The following is a 17768-nucleotide window of genomic DNA, read 5'->3' as shown; positions in this document are numbered from 1 at the left end:
CCCACAGATCCTAAGAGCTGGTAAGCTCCCAGACTAACAGCTAAAATAAAAAAAAATGTATAGATTCCTGGGTGGAATGAGACTCCAAATCAAATGTAGCATCGCTCCCAGCCTAATCTATACCATGGTCAACATCCACATGTTAGAATCATAGAATAATAGAGTTGGAAGAGACCACATGGGCCATCTAGTCCAACCCCCTGAAATGTATGAATATATTATTTCATATAATCCACTCTATGCTTTAAAACTGATATTTACACTGCAATTAGTTAGAATTTACACTTAAACAATGTGATTTAGACAGCTCGATTCCAGGAATAGTTCAAACATGGATGCTGTACTCATCTTTTATTTGGAATATCCCACAAGATTAATATCTATCTGATTGCATAAAAAAGAATCTATTTCTTTGCACATGTAGAGTGTTCTCTAGCATTATCTCATGCACAACATATTTAAGGGTTCTTTATAATAATTAAAAATAATAATAGTATTTTGAGCTAAATCTAGGGTTTAAACAATCTAGGAGATCTTGGAAAAGTTACTTTTAAAAACTATAATTCTAACCTCCTCAAGCAGAGGGATTTTTGGAGTCCAAAAGCAAGTTTTCCAGACTCTGTCTTCTAGGTGCTTGCAAAAGGTTTCTCTCCTTGCTCTTAAAGGTATCATCTTCACCAGTGGTACAGCTAAAAAGATAATGAAATTGAGTATTCTCAGTGGAAAATAATATTGCAATTCAAATTAAGATGAAATGTTGAAATATCTTGAGTACATGCATTGTGTTTAATAAATTTCATTTTTAAGCATCCATTTCAGGCTTTCCTTCCTTCTTTCCTTTTTCGCTGATTGGTGCTCCACTCTACTGTGAAAACCTTAATTGTTATACCACTCCCCACACCTGATGTAAAATTGAGCAAGCATTAGAGCAGCATAAAATACAGATGGCTATCTATGAAGCTAATTGCCTTTATGAGATCTCGGTATTTCTCAGATGTTCCTTTAATAGCGATATGCTTGAAAATTCATAGCGCTACACTTAGAATTTAATGGACAGTAGTATAATATATATGTGATATCATTATTCATGTACAAGTGATACATGACTCAAATCTCAAATGAGGTTGCATATCAATCAACTTCTGAATTTGAGCTAGGATGATTTGAAATTCATTGAGCCCATGATTCAATCTTGGATGCTCTGATCTAAGGAGAAGCCTATTGAATGCCTAAGATTGCCATAGGATTTGCTTTTGGTTAAATAGATATAAGATTACAAAAGATTCTGTTGGTCTTCCAGAGCAGTCCTGATAATGTGTATTCTGTGTGACCTTAGCAGTGCTTCCTAACCTTGTCTACTCAGAAGTAGGTTCCACTGAGTCAAATGGGACTTATTAATTAGGTATATGTAAGAATCAAGCTGTAGGTCTATTCCAGGTTAGTTTAAAAAGTCATGCGCTCATGCAATACAGGCTCTTGAGTCTTGGAGCAGGTTTACAATGGTCACTCAAACTGTGAGCAGTCCAGAGTATAAATGCTCTTGTCTGGCCCCAGAGGTAGCCAGACACAGCTGGCATAATCCACTGCAGTACTACATTGGCATATGCATGGTCTACAGACTGAGATTGCATCAGTCCCACCGGACTGTTACCTCACTCTCCATATCATTGCCGCTGCTCATCCAAGCACAAAGTTTCTGGTTGTTCCAGGTACCCTAATCTGATAGCAGCAGTGATGCCTGCATGACCAGAAAGAAGAAAGGGAGTGATCTGTGGCCAGAATGGGGTGCCTAGATTGGCCAAGGGTTGATGAGCTGAGAGAAAGGGTGATGGCACCAGTTTCCCATCTGGACATAAATTTGGTATGAATTGAAGCTGCTCTCAGAGCCCTTCCATACAGTCTCCAAAATATGGTGCCTATTGGGCCTTTCCTGGAGTTGTCCAAACGACTCCCAGGGATCAGTCCCCACAACCCTCTTGGTTCTTCAGGTTCCATGAGCCTGGAGAACTGAAAGTCCTTAAAAGAAATAAAAACGTACCAGCAGGCCACCTTGCATGTAGAAGTGACATGCCAGGAGGTGGGGGGGGGGGAGGAAAATCGCTCCTCCCCTCACCCCCTGGTATGTCATTTCTACATGCAAGGTGGCCTGCTGGAAAAGCGTCATAGCAGCCCAGTAAGGTTTTATTTATTTTACAGCTTTCAGGAAGGGGGGCGGGTTGGGTGGCTCCATGCCATTGCAGTAGTTACCACAATGGCATGGAGAAACCCACCTGCCCCGGGAAAACTCAGGTATTGGGGGAAGGTGTGGGGACAAAAATCCACACCAAAGTGAATTTTTAAAATCCGCTTCAGTGTGGGTTTTCCCCATATCTGGAAGCACCCTCATTGTCCTGTCTGCCTCAAGGGTGCAGCATACTCTAGAATTTCCCGCATACTCTAGAGCAGTACAACCTGCAGCCCTCCAGCTGTTTTGGCCTCCAACTCCCAGAAGCATTAGCTAGCTTGTCCGATGGCCAGTAATTCTGGGAGTTGGAGGCCAAAATAGCTGGAGGGCCACAGGTGGTGCAGGCCTGCTCTAGAGTATCCCTTGACATTGGGAAACCCACAATACTGATTTGAAGTGGACCAGTGTCCCAGAAGTGCATTAAAGGATTAACCAGGTTTCTGTGTTTGTGTTGACTCACCTGTGGAACATTTGTTGTTGTTGCCCTTGCCACCCATGCATTCTCTTTTGGAGGGAAGGAGGCAATCTTTATATATTTATATATCTTACATTTGGACTAGGGATCTCCTAGTTTTGATTATTCAGTTTTTAAACCAAGGCATGATTTGCTGAGGTAAGTCCTATGATCTAAAAGGAACATTTTGTCTTCCCTGAATTTTTGTATGACCATATCAGATGGGGCAATTTTTGGCGGTATACATCAGTTCAGCTGTAATTTAGCCACGGAGCCTGCCAATTCCTATCCCACAATGTACAGCTACTTCCAGTGGGGCTCCATCGCTAAACTACAACTGAACCAGTGTAAACCGCTACTGCAACAACACGGGAGACTTTCCATGTTGCATTGGCAACAATGGGAGGGAAAGCAGAGTAGGTTTTCGTTCTCATATGTCTTGGAATGAAAACCAAAACTCCCCAAGGGGCTGTAATTGGTGCCAGGAATTGCTAGGAATCAGTATGGAAGAGCACTAACGTATTTTAAGATTTAAAAATATCTGGGAACTACAACAACAAATACCATAACCTTTAGCAAACTTCGGCTCTTTTGCCTAGAGGAGCCCTAGTGAACAAAATTGAAGATGATCAGCATTTTTGAGATAGTTAACTCTATATCTCACCCCACAGAAGAGAGCTAACAGCTCTTTTCTGTAGGATTATATTTTAAGGAGGTTAATTAAATTGGAATAAAATAAAAATAAATTAACTAACACTTCAATTTACTTGCAATTGATTTCTACAGAAAAGATTAGGAAAGCCTCCCAATTTACTAAAAACATCTATTCTACTTCTGTTAACACAACTTTTAATTTTAGTCATCACACTCTATCCCCATATTTAACCCAGTATTTACTTATTTTTGGTAGATATTTCCACTTGGAATATTTAACATGACTTACTTACTTACTTAGGTGATCCCTCATTGTTTGAGTATGATAGCCTTCCAAGTGCAGTGTCTTGGGTTAAATATGGGGATAGTAGTCACATTCTATCCCCATATTTAACCCAGCATTTATTTATTATTGGTAGATATTTTCACTTGGAACATGAGATATTTTCACTTTAACATGAAGTACTCTAGCCGCAATTATTATACATATAGTCAGTTTTTTTTAAAAACTAGCTTATATGTGTTTTGGAGACATAACAATGGAAAAGCTCTAACTGTAAAATATATCCAAGTTTTTTTCTGACTCTTGGGAACTCTTTTTTCCTTCCAGTAAGGCTGCAACATGCTGTAGTCCATGTTAACAGATCTGAGGGATGAGCTCACAGTACTGAGCAACACAGCAGGGAAGAAAAGAAAGAAGCAATCCTCAAATATAGCCCATTGTATGTTTCCCCCCCTTCTTTTGACAGACAAGCAAGCCACTCTTCAGGGACAAGGAGAGAGAGAGATTCTGCAGGGTTGATGCAATGGAGTTATTCTGTGTCATGCCTACATAATTTTCATGAGAGGGATATTCAGATGCTCAAAAGTTCTAGTGATAGACTTGGAAATATTATTGAAACCAGAATATGTGGGCGGAAGGATAAGGCAGAGGAAGAAGGTTTTTTTTTTTTTTTAAAGGGACGAATCCCTGCATTGTTGTGGAGTTATTTAATTAGAGAAGGCCCTATGGGTAGCATTGCCAGTCATTTCAGAAATAGGTTAGCTCTTTAGTGATTCCGTTTGTTAATAAAAGGTATCTTGGCAGCAGCTCCTAATAAAGCCTTAATGTTAATGCTGGCTTCCCGTTAATAAACTATCTCCTGTACTAAACTGTGCTCTCATGGCTGCTGCCTCCCATTGCTAGACTTCATCTGTCTTGATGCCTACAGCAGTTAAACAAGACCAAGGGAAACAACATTAGACCCTTCATTATTTATAACCTTTCCCCCTTACCAATAAAACAGAAACACTATAAATGCTGTTGCCATAGAAACTCAGGAAGGCTCAGATTATCATGTCTGTCCCTCCTCTCTCTCTGTCTGACCACTGGTTGGAAAAATAAGGCAGAAGAGTGACATTTATGGTGGATCGTATTTGTCTATGGACCAGAAAAGACTATGGGTGATCTGGTGCTTCTACTTCTATCTTGATTATTGCAAGCCAGTTTTCCAGTTCTTCTTAAGAGCTTATATTGTACAAAAGCATATTCTTTCCCATAGGGTAGGTTTTAATCACATCTTCTCTTTCTCCACCCCATGTCTCCCCATGTGGAATTGTTCTTGATGAAATATTTATAAGCACTTACTCGATGCTTGTTCTCTCTCTGAGTTATTTTAATTCCTTCTGGAAAATGAATGTAACATAAGAATTCAGGAAGCTGCCTTACATGGATGCATGTGGATGAAGATTCTGATTGGATCATTCAAAGAATTTTATGGAAATCTTGATATCATGTTCTGTTTATTACACTCTCATATTGTCCTTTCTTCCTTCTTTTCACACAGAACATCCATTAAGAAGGGACAGAATTGGAAGTTTTGAATGCTAGTGCTGGAACTCTATTGTGAGCAGAATTTGGAAAGAAAAATACTCTTTGGGACTATAATTCCCATTGTGATGGCGCACCTGAGCCTTTTGGAAAAACTATAGTGTCTGGCTTTACTCGGGGGCTATCTGTGTACCTTCTGTTAAAATCAAGACCCTTAACATACAGAGGCACTTTAGGCAAGGTGAAAAGATAATCAAAATGAGTTTACTGAAAACAAGATGGATAAAGGGTTAACTCCACCTGGGATTATTATAAGATAGCTTAGGACAATACATTACAAAAGGAGATTTTGCTGGTTCCAGTCATCCCTCTGGAGTCCTTGAAAGTCTTCTGCCTCTTATTCAAAGGGATGGTTTATAAGCTGGTGCTCATAAGCTGTCTGTCTTCTTCCTTGTGAAGCTTAAGCTGGTAAAAAGCTCCTATTGTCTCTGGGACTGGTGGTATATGAATACTAGATGAATGCAGGTTCTAAGGATGTCTATTTTGGATTGCTTGGGACCAGACAATGTCCAAGCCTCTGTTCATCGTAGCTCTGCTGCAGAAAAAAAGAGGAGTCTAGTAAGAGAGCTCTGTACAGGCAAATGGAATAGGCCAACTAAGGCCGGCCTCTAGGGCGGTTTTATGCTCCACCCAAAAAATAATACAAAGGGAGGTATCTATACTAGTGGGAAAACCTATAAACAGGAGGAACTAAAGCAAAGGAGAGGAAAAGGCAGAGCCAAGACTTCACACCCATAATCCCCAACCTGCAGGATCAGTAGCCATGCCATCTGGGGCATTCTAAGAGCTGTAATCAAACCTGTAACTTCTTCAAATTCTGATCTAGAATCACATTGGGTCAGATAATTGATGTATATCTTTCTGTAGTGCTTACACTGACTGGCAGCAGATCTCCAGAACTGTAATTAGGAATCATCTCCAGTCCTACTTGGAAATACCAGCAATTGAATCCAGAGTTTTCTTCATGTAATCAACCATTGACCATCAGTTTTCTTCCACAATGGCAATGTTGGAGTTGACTGTACATGTGAAACAAAATCTAGAAGGGAGAAAACATATATATGCAATAATAGCATTCAGTTATCAGAAATTTTGCTTTTGCAGTGGAATCCTGGGATGTGTAGCTTGGTGAGACACCAGTACTCTTCGGCAGAGAAGACTAAAGACCTTGCAAAACTACAACTCTTGAAATTCTATAGCAATGAGCCACTGCAGTTAAAGTGGTATCAAACTGTATTAATTCTATGGTGTAGGTGTGCCTATGAGCTCTGAGTTTCTGGGATTGTGCTTTCCAGCAAGCGACCACAATTGAAGCTAGGAAAAAAGAGGCAGAATCAAATCATTAGGAAGACGATGGGTTAAGAACAATGACATTTAAAATTTAAAAACTCTTTAACAATCCTCTGAACAATCTGACACCCTCAAAAGGAGGGTATTTTGAGGAGTTTTATTTCTTCCCTTTTGTAGAGAAGAAAAAAGGTTCATTATCTCAATATATCCACCCCTTGCTTTCGCTTATGTTTTCACAAGGTAGCACAGTTCAATCAGCATGCTGCTGACTGCAGTTTTAACAGTGCTAATCTCTGAGGACTGTTTCAAAAAGAACAAAACCAGAAGAAGTTCATTTCAATTTCAGCTTTAAGTGTGTGGGGTAATGTTTATTAATACCTGTAGGAAATTCTTGGGGAAGAGTGTCACATTTCTCTCCTCCCCCATTTTTCTTATCTCCTAGCTATCAATTTCTGCAAAACTACGTCCACTTATAGAGCACAGTTGTGTGTGTACTTATTTCCAACTTTTGTAGAAACACAGTTCCAGGAATAAGGGGCTGGGCATAGCACAGCAGGCTAAACACTGTACTGCAGAAAAATCCTAACCAAAAGGTTGGAAGTTCAAGCCCGGTTTGGGGTGAGCACCTGCCGTTACCTCTAGCTCACCTGCCCACCTAGCAGGTTGAAAGCAAAATGTGAGTAGATAAATAGGCACTGCTTTTAGTGGGGAGGTAATAAAGGTGTCCTTAAGGACATTGATTGGAAAGAAGTTCCTCAACATGGAAGATGGAATGACCACACCGTCCCGTGCCTCCCCATGGCCAGAGTCAAACACAGCCTCTAAGATGCTGAAAATAAGATGGTAAAACTGCCTTTACCTCTTTTGTGTTGTCTGTCCTTGTTAATTGTATAATTGGCAATGAATGTGTATGTGTTCTGTAAAGCTGCTCTGAGTCTCCTTCGGAGTGAGAAGGGTGGGGTACAAATACTGTAAATAAAACAAACAAGTTGGAATACATGCTTAAAGCATTTTGTTTTGTTAATGGTAATTAAATAGAGGAAAACATTTTAAAAGGATTTTTTGGGGGTAGATTCTGTTAAAAGGCCATGAAATTTAAGGAAAAATATTATTTAATTGGAATATTTCTTCATTTGCCATGGCCGAATTGAGATGTTTATTACAACCATTTTTAATATGTAGAAACGATTAGCCGAGCTCAAGAAAAAGAAGCTTATAATTCTTTCCCAGTATTAAACTTCTCCTGTTGAAAGGCTTAAGCATTGTAGTCATATATCGCTCATACATTATACATTTTCCAAAGCTAAAAATAAAAATAAAACTACAAAATATTTCTCTAATTGGCTCTTGCTGCTATAGTACCACTGGGAAAAAGAAATGGGAGCAATACTGTTTCCCACAACACTGCTAGCACACCTTCTTCTAGTCTTCTGTATTTACCATCTGTGATATTTTCAGGATACATATTTCCCTGTCAGAATTGGTGGCACAATGGGTTAAACCTTTGTGCCGGCTGAACTGCTGATCTGAAGGTTGGGTTGCTGACCTGAAGGTTGCTGGTTCGAATCCACAAGATGGGGTGAGCTCCTGCCTGTCAGCTCTGGCTTGCAGGGACATGAGAGAAGCCTCGCGGCAGGATGGTAACACATCTGGGCACCCCCTGGGCAATATCTCTGTAGATGGCCAATTCTCTCACACCAGGAGTGACTTGCAGTATGGGTTTGCAGTTTGCTCAGACACCAGTGGAGCTCTATGAATGAGAATATAAATACTCCTCCCTAGGCTGCAAATCCCAGGAATCCACAGCATGCAGCCATGGCAGTTAATGTGGAATCATAGTGTTATGGTTACATAGCCTGAAAGGACTCTTAAGATTTCATCACATGCAGTCCCCCCTCCCCCCATTTCTACACACTTCTAAAACATTTCATAAATGAAGTGCTCCAGAGCCCTTCACATGATGCAAACTGAGTTTGGATTCTCTTCCATAGTATTTCGTCAATGAACTGTTTTAGAAGTGTTGAAACATGGGCGGGGAAGAAACCATCTTCTCAGCTTTTTGTGAGCTTGGAAATGAAAGAAAGCTCTTCCAAACATGTGGGATGGAACCTGTCAGATTTGCCCATGTGATTTCGTTTCAGTGACGTGGAACAATGAATGTTCCTATGGCTGGTTTCCTCCTAACCTTGGTGCTCCACTTCTTTTCCCAATTCCTTCTGCATGAGCCTGAAATGGTAATTTTTAAATAGTCTACACAGAAATTGTGCAATTGTAAGATATTAGCATTTTGCTATTGCTGTATTTTCTCCCTCAGTAATAATCTTTGCTTTCAAAATAGCGCTACTGCTTTAAAAAAAATGTGTACCAACTATAGCAGGCATGACCAAACTTCAGCCCTCTAGGTGTTTTGGACTTCGACTTCCACAATTCCTAACAGCTGGTAGGCTGTTAGGAATTGTGGGAGTTGAAATCAAAAACAACTGGAGGGCCAAAGTTTATCCATGCCTAAACTATAGTCACTTCTAGTGCCTATGAAAGGTCAGGAATAATTACTAATAACCTTATAATTCTGCCTTAAATTTGAGCATATAAGTTATAAATGCTCATATCACATTGTTTCCCAAAGTTATAATTTGAAGATACAAAACAATACTTTTATGCATCGGAAATCTAATATATATGCACTCGATATTGGTAAAAAGTACTATCCCTTCAATAAATCTAATGAGATCCTCCTATGAAATGTAGAATTTCCCCTTTAAACAAACTAATTTCCCCTTTAAAGTTTTCCCCGATTTTAAAAAAGTGGGCAGGGACTGGACTGCACTCATCCATGTGATGACTCAAAACATGGATGAGAAAGGGTGAAAAATACAAAGCATCAGATGGGATTTGTAAAATGAAACAATGTCTTTAAAAACAGAACGGGGCGATATGTTGCACTAAGAAGATGACCCTTCCTGCGCTTTCCGCAACTTATCTGATGAGGTCCTTAGTCAACCACTTAGTTATGCTATGAAGAAATGCATGGCGTTTTGGAACATGAGGAGGAGAAGGTACAGAATTGCATTGCTCTGTAGCTCTGTGCACTTAATGAGCTGATATGTGTAGCTGGGTGAAAGATGAATTGTTTAGAACCATAGAGTTTGAAGAGATCCCAAGGGCCGTTCATTTCAACTCCCTGCTATGCAGGAATACACAATCAAAGCATTCCTGACAGATGGCTATTTGGCCTATCGTAAAAACAAAACAAAACAAAACAAAAAAACAAAGAAGGAGAACCCATCATACTCTGAAGCAGAATATTTCAGCTCTTACTGTCAGGAACTTTTTCCTAATGTTCAGGTGGAATCACTTTTTCCGTAAGTGAAATCCATTGATCTGTGTCCTGGTCTCCAGAGCAGCGGAAAACAAACCTGCTCCCTCTTCACTGCGACATCCTTTCAAATATATTTGTTATTATTATTAATCTTCGCAATGTACATTGCACTCATTATGCAATAAATATTAAAACAAGTACATGGAAGATGAAGAAATTTTCAAGACTTGTTTAAGAACAACTGTACAGTTCAGCTAATTGGGCATGAACCTTTGAGAGATCTTCCGCTGTGGTCAATCTTGTGCCAAAACCTCCATGCATATACTAATTGATATAACAAATTTTGTGCTAAAACCTCCACTTGTATAACTAAAAACTATGTTAAGCTTTTTTGGAAGAAAATTAACGTGGTTATAATGAAAACAGAGTCTACTCTCTTGCAAAATCCTGTTCCTCCTGGCAGACAACAATCAATTAATATGATTTGATGCATCTAGACAGGAATGGCATAATATTTTTTAATGCATGCCACAATGTTTTGCTTGCACAAAAAACAACTATGTATCTATTTATTCCCTCCTTTTACTAGAATGTTTCTGCTAATTGTTTATGGCCAGTATCAATAATGTCATCTTTTTCAGTATCTAATCTTATCTTATACCCAATCCCCAATTGAGGACGGGATAGGTGGTATCATCATCATCATCATCATCATCATCATCATCATCATCATCATCATCATCCTGGCCCCACTCAGTTAAATCGGGATATAATGCTTATGGCTAAAACCTATGTTTCCCTGCTTATTTCTTCTCCACCAGATTTTTTTAAAAAGTGAAACTAAATATGACAAACTCTTGGTGGACGTTATAGAAGAAATTCTACTCACCAGGGACATCATCACGCAAGCCTCAAAAAGTGAGTCTGGCATTGCAAACCCAACATGGGTTTGAGCTGGAACGTGCAAGAATAGTCACAATTCTTATTTCACCAAGTAGTTCCCTATAAGCTTGAAGAAACTGCCAAGCACTTTTAGCTTGCTGCCACTGCTGGGACTTGTTTCCTCCTAATCTGTGCATTGCCTCTGTTGTTCATGCCTCTTTCTGTAAATTCAATATCTCATGAGACTGAGGCATCACAATTAAACACTTTAGCAAGTTCACTAGCACTGTCCCTTTAAATACTTTAAATATTAATTAAAATTAAATATGCATTTGGTATATTTCTAGTCTTTCGTGTTTTGTGTATTCTGCAAGGGAGGGTGCTACTTCTCATTGCCTAACCTGCACAGTTTGTTTTGCAACACCTGGCTGTTTGCAAAGTGGATGATTTCAATTAATAAAAAAGGAAATATGCCTTTTTGCAATTACTAGGTTTTGTGTATTATACAAGGAACAGACCTATTTCTCATGTCCAAAACAGTTCAGGGTGCAATTTGCAGTGGTTTGGTTATAATACATTGATTTAACTTGTTGAAAAAGAACAAAAGAAAACTAGCAAAAGGTATGGGGATGTCTAATCAAGAGGGGAAAATTCTGTAAGTGCCCAGAATTCCCAGCAAAATTATGCAGATTTATTTAAAAAATTAAAGGAAAGGAACAGAGTCAAAGAGGAGAGTTATGACTTTGCAGCTAGACCTTGTCTTTATCTGATCTCCTCAACTATGGCCACAAGGAAGTGAAGCAGTTCAATGTGATGCACTCAACACATACACAGTAACACATCACGGTCCTCAAACTCACTTCTGAAGTGCTTCTGAATCTATAAAAAAATCCAAAAGCAGTGAGTTTGACGACTATGATTTTGTTCATGGCTGGGGAGCTCCAAACCTGTCCTACTGGCCACAAGTGATAAATGTCGTAAATCTGTCCTCTAATGCATGAGTGAACTTTTTCACTTCTGTAAACCATCCCTCATTTTCTTTTAATGTGCATCTTTAAGACTAATAAAATCTAGTTTCTTAAAAATACATTTTGGGTGGAAAATGGTGTGTCTCCCACCATCTTGAAGTCAACGCTCTGCTTTCTCATTTTATTGTGAAATACTCTGTTCTTTGTATTGCTTCCAATTCAGATGTAAGTGCCTAGATAAACATATGCAGGCCTGTAGAGAGGGGGGGGGGGAGGGTTAGGAGTTCAACCCCCCCCCCGAAATTTTTCAAGTTATAAAAAAAATCTCGTTTACTCATGAATTTTAACTGGTTAACCAAATCCCCATGCTAAGTCTATGAGATGCAAAACATTAAGAGTCCCCCCAGGCACTATCTCAAGCAGATATTGACAGGTTTGTAGCGGGGAGGGGTATGTGCTAGGGGTTCAACCCCCCCCCCCCCCGAAATTTTCAAAACCCATCCCAAATTTTTTTTCTGGCTACGGCCCTGAACATATGGTATATCTTTCTCTGATAGATAGGGAGCACAGCCATTATTTAGTAGTTACTAAAAGAAGAAGAAAAGTAATTTTATCTCTTATTGGTTATTTTTTTTTAAAAAAAAGATCCAAATTATGTTTTTGTTATCTTAAACGATTTCCTGGCAGATCCCAGTGTGGCTGTGACTTTTAATTCCCAAACCTTCAATTGGTTTAGAAGTTGATTCCACCTTCTGGTGCCCCATCACATGGTTTTCCTGACAATATTTATTCAGATAAGAGTTGCAATTGTTTTCTTCTAAGGCTGAGAACTACAAGAGTTAGCATGGCATAATATTGTGATATTTATGCTGGATTATGACTGCAGGAGACTAGAATTTGGATACCTGCTTGGCCATGGAAACTCACTGGGGGCCCTTCCATACAGCCCTATATCCCAAAATATCAAGGCAGTAAATCTGGGTTATCTGAGCCCACACTCAGATAATGTGGGATTTTCTGCCTTGATATTCTGGAATATAGGGCTGTGTGGAAGGGCCCTGGGTGGTTTGGGAAACCATATTCTCTCTGTTTCAGAAGGAGGCCATGGCAAATCCCTTCTGAACAAATCCTGCTGATAAATCCCTATGATAGTTTTGCCTTAGGGTGTCCATACATTGGAAATAACTTGAAGGCATACACCAACAAGGGTGAGAGAATGGAACTAGTTTAAGGCTACCCAGTTTCGATGTCTGAATGAGGTTTCAAACCATGGTTTCCTTGAGTCCTAGAGCCCTTCCACATAGCCTTATATCACAGAATATCAAGGCAGAAAATCCCACAGTATCTGCTTTGAACTGGGTTGTCTGAGTCCACATTGCCATATATTTCAGTTCAAAGCAAATAATGTATGTCTGTTGTTTTTGCCTTGATATTCTGGGTTATATGGCTGTGTGGAAGGGCCCTTAATCCAATATTGAAACTACTACACCATGTAAATTCCCTATTTTAGGATGGATTAACAGATAGGAATCTGATCGCAACGTAGTGAGCAGATAAATGTCATTTCTGTTTGATTAGAAATATAATAAAATCCCTGTTTATAGCCAGTCTGAATTTTAATTATAGCACATAGAGCCTTTAAACACAGTCATTAAATGCCATTCCATTTTGATTATCTTAAAATGTATTGATTTAGTAATACTACATTGACTAAATATGCTTTCTATCTTTGCCAATGAAAATAGAAAAGCTTTCTGTGAAGAGGATTTTCTAATGCACAGCACAAATGAACACCCTCTTGATTTAAATCCACAAAGTGTTGCGCTTACTAAATATCAGTTGAATATTACCAGTTTTAATTGAATAGTTGAATATAACCATTTTACCATGTTTTTGATGCCTAGGGGTATAATTAGACCTTACATTTAATGTGGTATGCAATTACTGCCACTCTAGAATGTTTTTTTCTTCATTCAGGCCTGTTGATTTATTGGGTTTTAAAAAATTATTCTGTTTGATATTTTATTCAATGCTGGTTGTTTGTATTTTCATCTTCTGATAAATATTTACATATATTGCTTTAAGCATTTTCATTAAAAATTGGATTGTAAATGGTAAATATCTAAGAATGCTCACTGTCTAACCCCATACCACACTTACATGGGGTGCTGTGGCTTTTACAAGCCACTTAGGGCCTCACCAAATGGGCAAAATTGCCCATCCTATGCTGCTTTTACTGCTCTTCAGGCAATGTTCCTGCCATCTTCCATGCCTTGATGTTGATCTACTTCTGGTGGGGCTAGAGGGGTGAAATTGGTGTTGGCCACAGTAGCAGGAGCATGAGAGGCTTCCTATGTTGCATTAAGAACAATGGGGGAACCCGGGTGGCAGATGCTTCCCCCTGTGGGATGGGGTAAGTGGCAAGGTGGGCAATGTGGGGCATGGGGCGATGGGTTCTCAACGCTTCATGCCAGATTTGTTAAGATCCATGGCGAATCCAGTACTTAATGTGATTAGGTCTTTAGTCAACTCTGGCTTATGGTAACCATGTTACATTTTTGGCAAGGTTTTTTCAAAGGTAGTTTGGAGTTGCCTTCCTCAGATTCAGAGTGCGTAATGTCTGTCCAAGGTCAGTCATGAATGGAAGGTCATCTATATGGACATTAACACCTGGATTCACCTTGTGTTGACTCCTGGTTGTCTTCATGATGTTCCTTCATTTCAGTTAGTATCACAGGTAAAACTGGGTTAATCTAGCTTTGCCCCACTTCAGTAAAAATCAGAATGTGCTGGAGTTTGCTTGAAACTCCTGAGTATTCTGCAGCTTCAGGGCAGTGCCATCATCTTTTCCTTGCATTATCAGTACAGGGAAAAGAGGATGGATCATGCCCTTGTTGCTACTATAGCCACTCCCAGTTGCAGGCATTTCATTCTGATTTTCCTTTTTGTTTCTCACAATCTTGGAGAAGCCAGATGGACAGGGTCTCTGAAGGTTAGCTCATGAGAAATGCCAAGTGAAGCTAACCAATGAAGAACTGAATCTTTCTTCAATAGTGTCAGTTGTGACCCCATCCTCCAACAGAGCCTTATACCAGTATGGTAACTTCAGGATACCAAGAAGATTATATAGTACATGCAACTTTGTTCTCCAAAACTTTCATGCTCTTTCAACCTTCATATTACTGCCACTAGCACCACCACCTCTATTGCCTCAGGTTGCCACCTTACCACTCCTTATGGTTGTACTAGTGCAAAGACTGATCAGAATATTTCAAAATGGAAGAATCTGATTTTTGAAAGTCTGAACCACACACTTTATATCACAAATCAATCCAAAGATTCTGCAACTTTGTACTTGACTCCCTATAGATGTTAAGTCCTCATCTTTGTGAAGAGGAAATGCAATATGTCAGCCTCCCTGCCCCCACATCCCTTTTCCTGAAGAAAGATCATTAACTGCCCATATTGTCATTCAGTTCATGTTTCATTTATCACAGAAATTGCCCTCAGCATGAACCCCAGGACACAACCATCCAAGGCTCTGTAAAAGATGGAAACCCCTTAATGTCTAATGTTTACTGACTTTTAAAAAAGAATATGACAATTAAAAGTGACAAGCTATAGCCTTTTAATCCTGGGTGGATTCCTAGACTGCCAGGGTGATGCCATTGATAGGTTTTTGATGTAGATCATTAGAAAACCATGCATCACAAGACAAGCTTTCTCACTTGTTTACAGTGAAATATAAAAGGTGCTGTTTTGCATTGGCAAGATAAACATTTATGGGGAAAGGAGTTTATAAAATAGATGCCCCAGAAGTGCAAACATGTGTTAATTAGTCCCTTTGAGGGTGACCGTAAGGTTGGTGTGCGTGAACTGCTGATGTTAATGTGGGTGGTATTATTCTTTCCAGAATGTGTTTCTATGATTAACCCAAAAGCTGCAAATGTAGATTTGGAGGTTGGAAAAGTCACCCTTATAGGATAAAGAAAACAAACAAATCATAATTCAGCACTATTTTATCTGTGAGGCAATGACTGAAATCTGGGAAATTTAGTATGAAAAACAGCAAAGGAAATATTATGTAGGCTTCATGATTCTATTGACATCAAGGACAGATTTCTTATTTACCTCTTTGGGTTGGCTTTCTGATAGATAAAATACAGAAAGGGAACAACTTGGACAGTCAGATTTGGACAATGGGAATCTTCCTACGATTTAGCCTTTCTGCATGCCATTGCTTGCCACTGTTTGGCATAAATGGTGGGTAGTTTTCAGGGTTTCTTACGCCTCTTCTCTCATACTAGGTTTCTCAAAATGCCCAACCAGGAGCTTCCCAAGATTTCCTTCTGTGCAAGGTCATGCTTATAGACAGAGAGACTTTAGTGAGTTGTCCAGCGTAAAACTTTCCCCAATCCCAGGAACGCATTTTTTCATGACTAACTGGTGATATAAAATATTTTAAATGAATGAAGAAAAGGCCAATTGTGAGTAGGAGGAAGCTATTATGCTTTTGTGTACAAAGCACATATCCATAAACATCCACATTACACCTTGGGAAAATCTACATTTTTACTTCACCTTCCACAATCCGCCATACTTTATGGCCAGTTGCCAGGTGGGCTGTGGATCCTGGGAGATATGGTACAAAAGAAAACTTTTCTTAGTTTTGAATCAGACACACATGCACTCGTATATCCATCTTGTACATCTCTTTTCATCATTCTCACACATATACATATTCACATGTAACATATACAAACAGTCAACAGTAAGACGTAATGAAAGTCTTCTACACTTTTCAGAAAGGCTGCATAAGAATCCAATTTTGACATACAGCGTTGTCATTACCAAATCACGTTTATGTGAGAAGGAACAAATGTCACAATGGGTTAAACCCTTGTGCCAGCAGGACTGCTGACTGAAAGGTCAGCGGTTCGAATCTGGGGAGCGGGGTGAGCTCCCATCTGTCAGCTCCAGCTTCCAATGCAGAGATATGAGAGAAGCCTCCCACAGGATGATAAAACATCTGGGGGTCCCCTGGGCAATGTCCTTGCAGATGGCCAATTCTCTCACACCAGAAGTGACTTGCAGTTTCTCAAGTCGGTCCTGACATGAAAAAAATAGTCTTAACTTTGATTCATCTCAAACTGAATGTTTTTTCCCCAATCTGAACCACTATGTATGCATTTTTGTGCTTATTTCACTAGTACACGTATTTTGTATGAAGAATAGTTGCCTAATAGTCAATGTTTGCAAGCTATTTGTCTAATGGATTTTCCTAATATCCACATTTTATATGCACTGTCTTACTTTTTTCATTGGAGAAATCAATTGCAAAATTCTGAGATGGTTGGATCAGTGACTTTCAGTTCCCAGTTTGGTAAGAAAGAGAAAAAGGGCAAAATTTGACAAGTTCACATCATAATGTTAGCCAAATAACTCTTCCTCCCACAATGTTTATCCCAATTGTGTCCAAATCCAGTTTGGACAGCCATTTGCAATTTCTAGAGCTTTTGTTGAATTTTTAAATTTTCCTTCCTTGGCCAGAATTTCAATGTGTGGTATCTTGATTTCTAATGGAGTGCCTTCGACTGCTTACTGCATTTCACTTAGAAGAAGCATGTCTTCAGAAAACAGGATGTAGTGCTTTAAGAAGAAGAAAAAACTGTACATGCTATAACCACCCTTTCTTATACTCATTAAATAACTCAGTTTTGATCACCACTGATCAGCCTATTTTACATAAAGACTGCTAGAACATCCACCCAGCCATACGGGGGAGATTTTAAAAGTAAATGGACCTCAACCAATGTGCATTCAGTGTGGTGGTTTTTATTTATTTTTAAGTGGACAATGAATATTCAACTTGGTTAATCCATTCAGTTTATGATAAAAGCAGAGCCTTAATTATTGGTTATTTCCTACTTCAAAGAAAAATATGTTTATTCATGTGCTCCTCAGGCTAGATTAATATAGTAGTTATTTCTTCCTGTTTTCAAGAAATGATGGTGTGGAAAAAATGAGACCATGCCCTCCATTTATAAGAGGTGACGCTGTCAACCATATTGCCAATTTCCTAGAGTAGTGGAAAATAATGGAGACTC

This window comes from Anolis carolinensis, chromosome 3 (assembly GCF_035594765.1).
Source record: "Anolis carolinensis isolate JA03-04 chromosome 3, rAnoCar3.1.pri, whole genome shotgun sequence".
Lineage (NCBI taxonomy): Eukaryota > Metazoa > Chordata > Lepidosauria > Squamata > Dactyloidae > Anolis > Anolis carolinensis.
Note: the sequence above shows the minus strand (reverse complement) of the source record.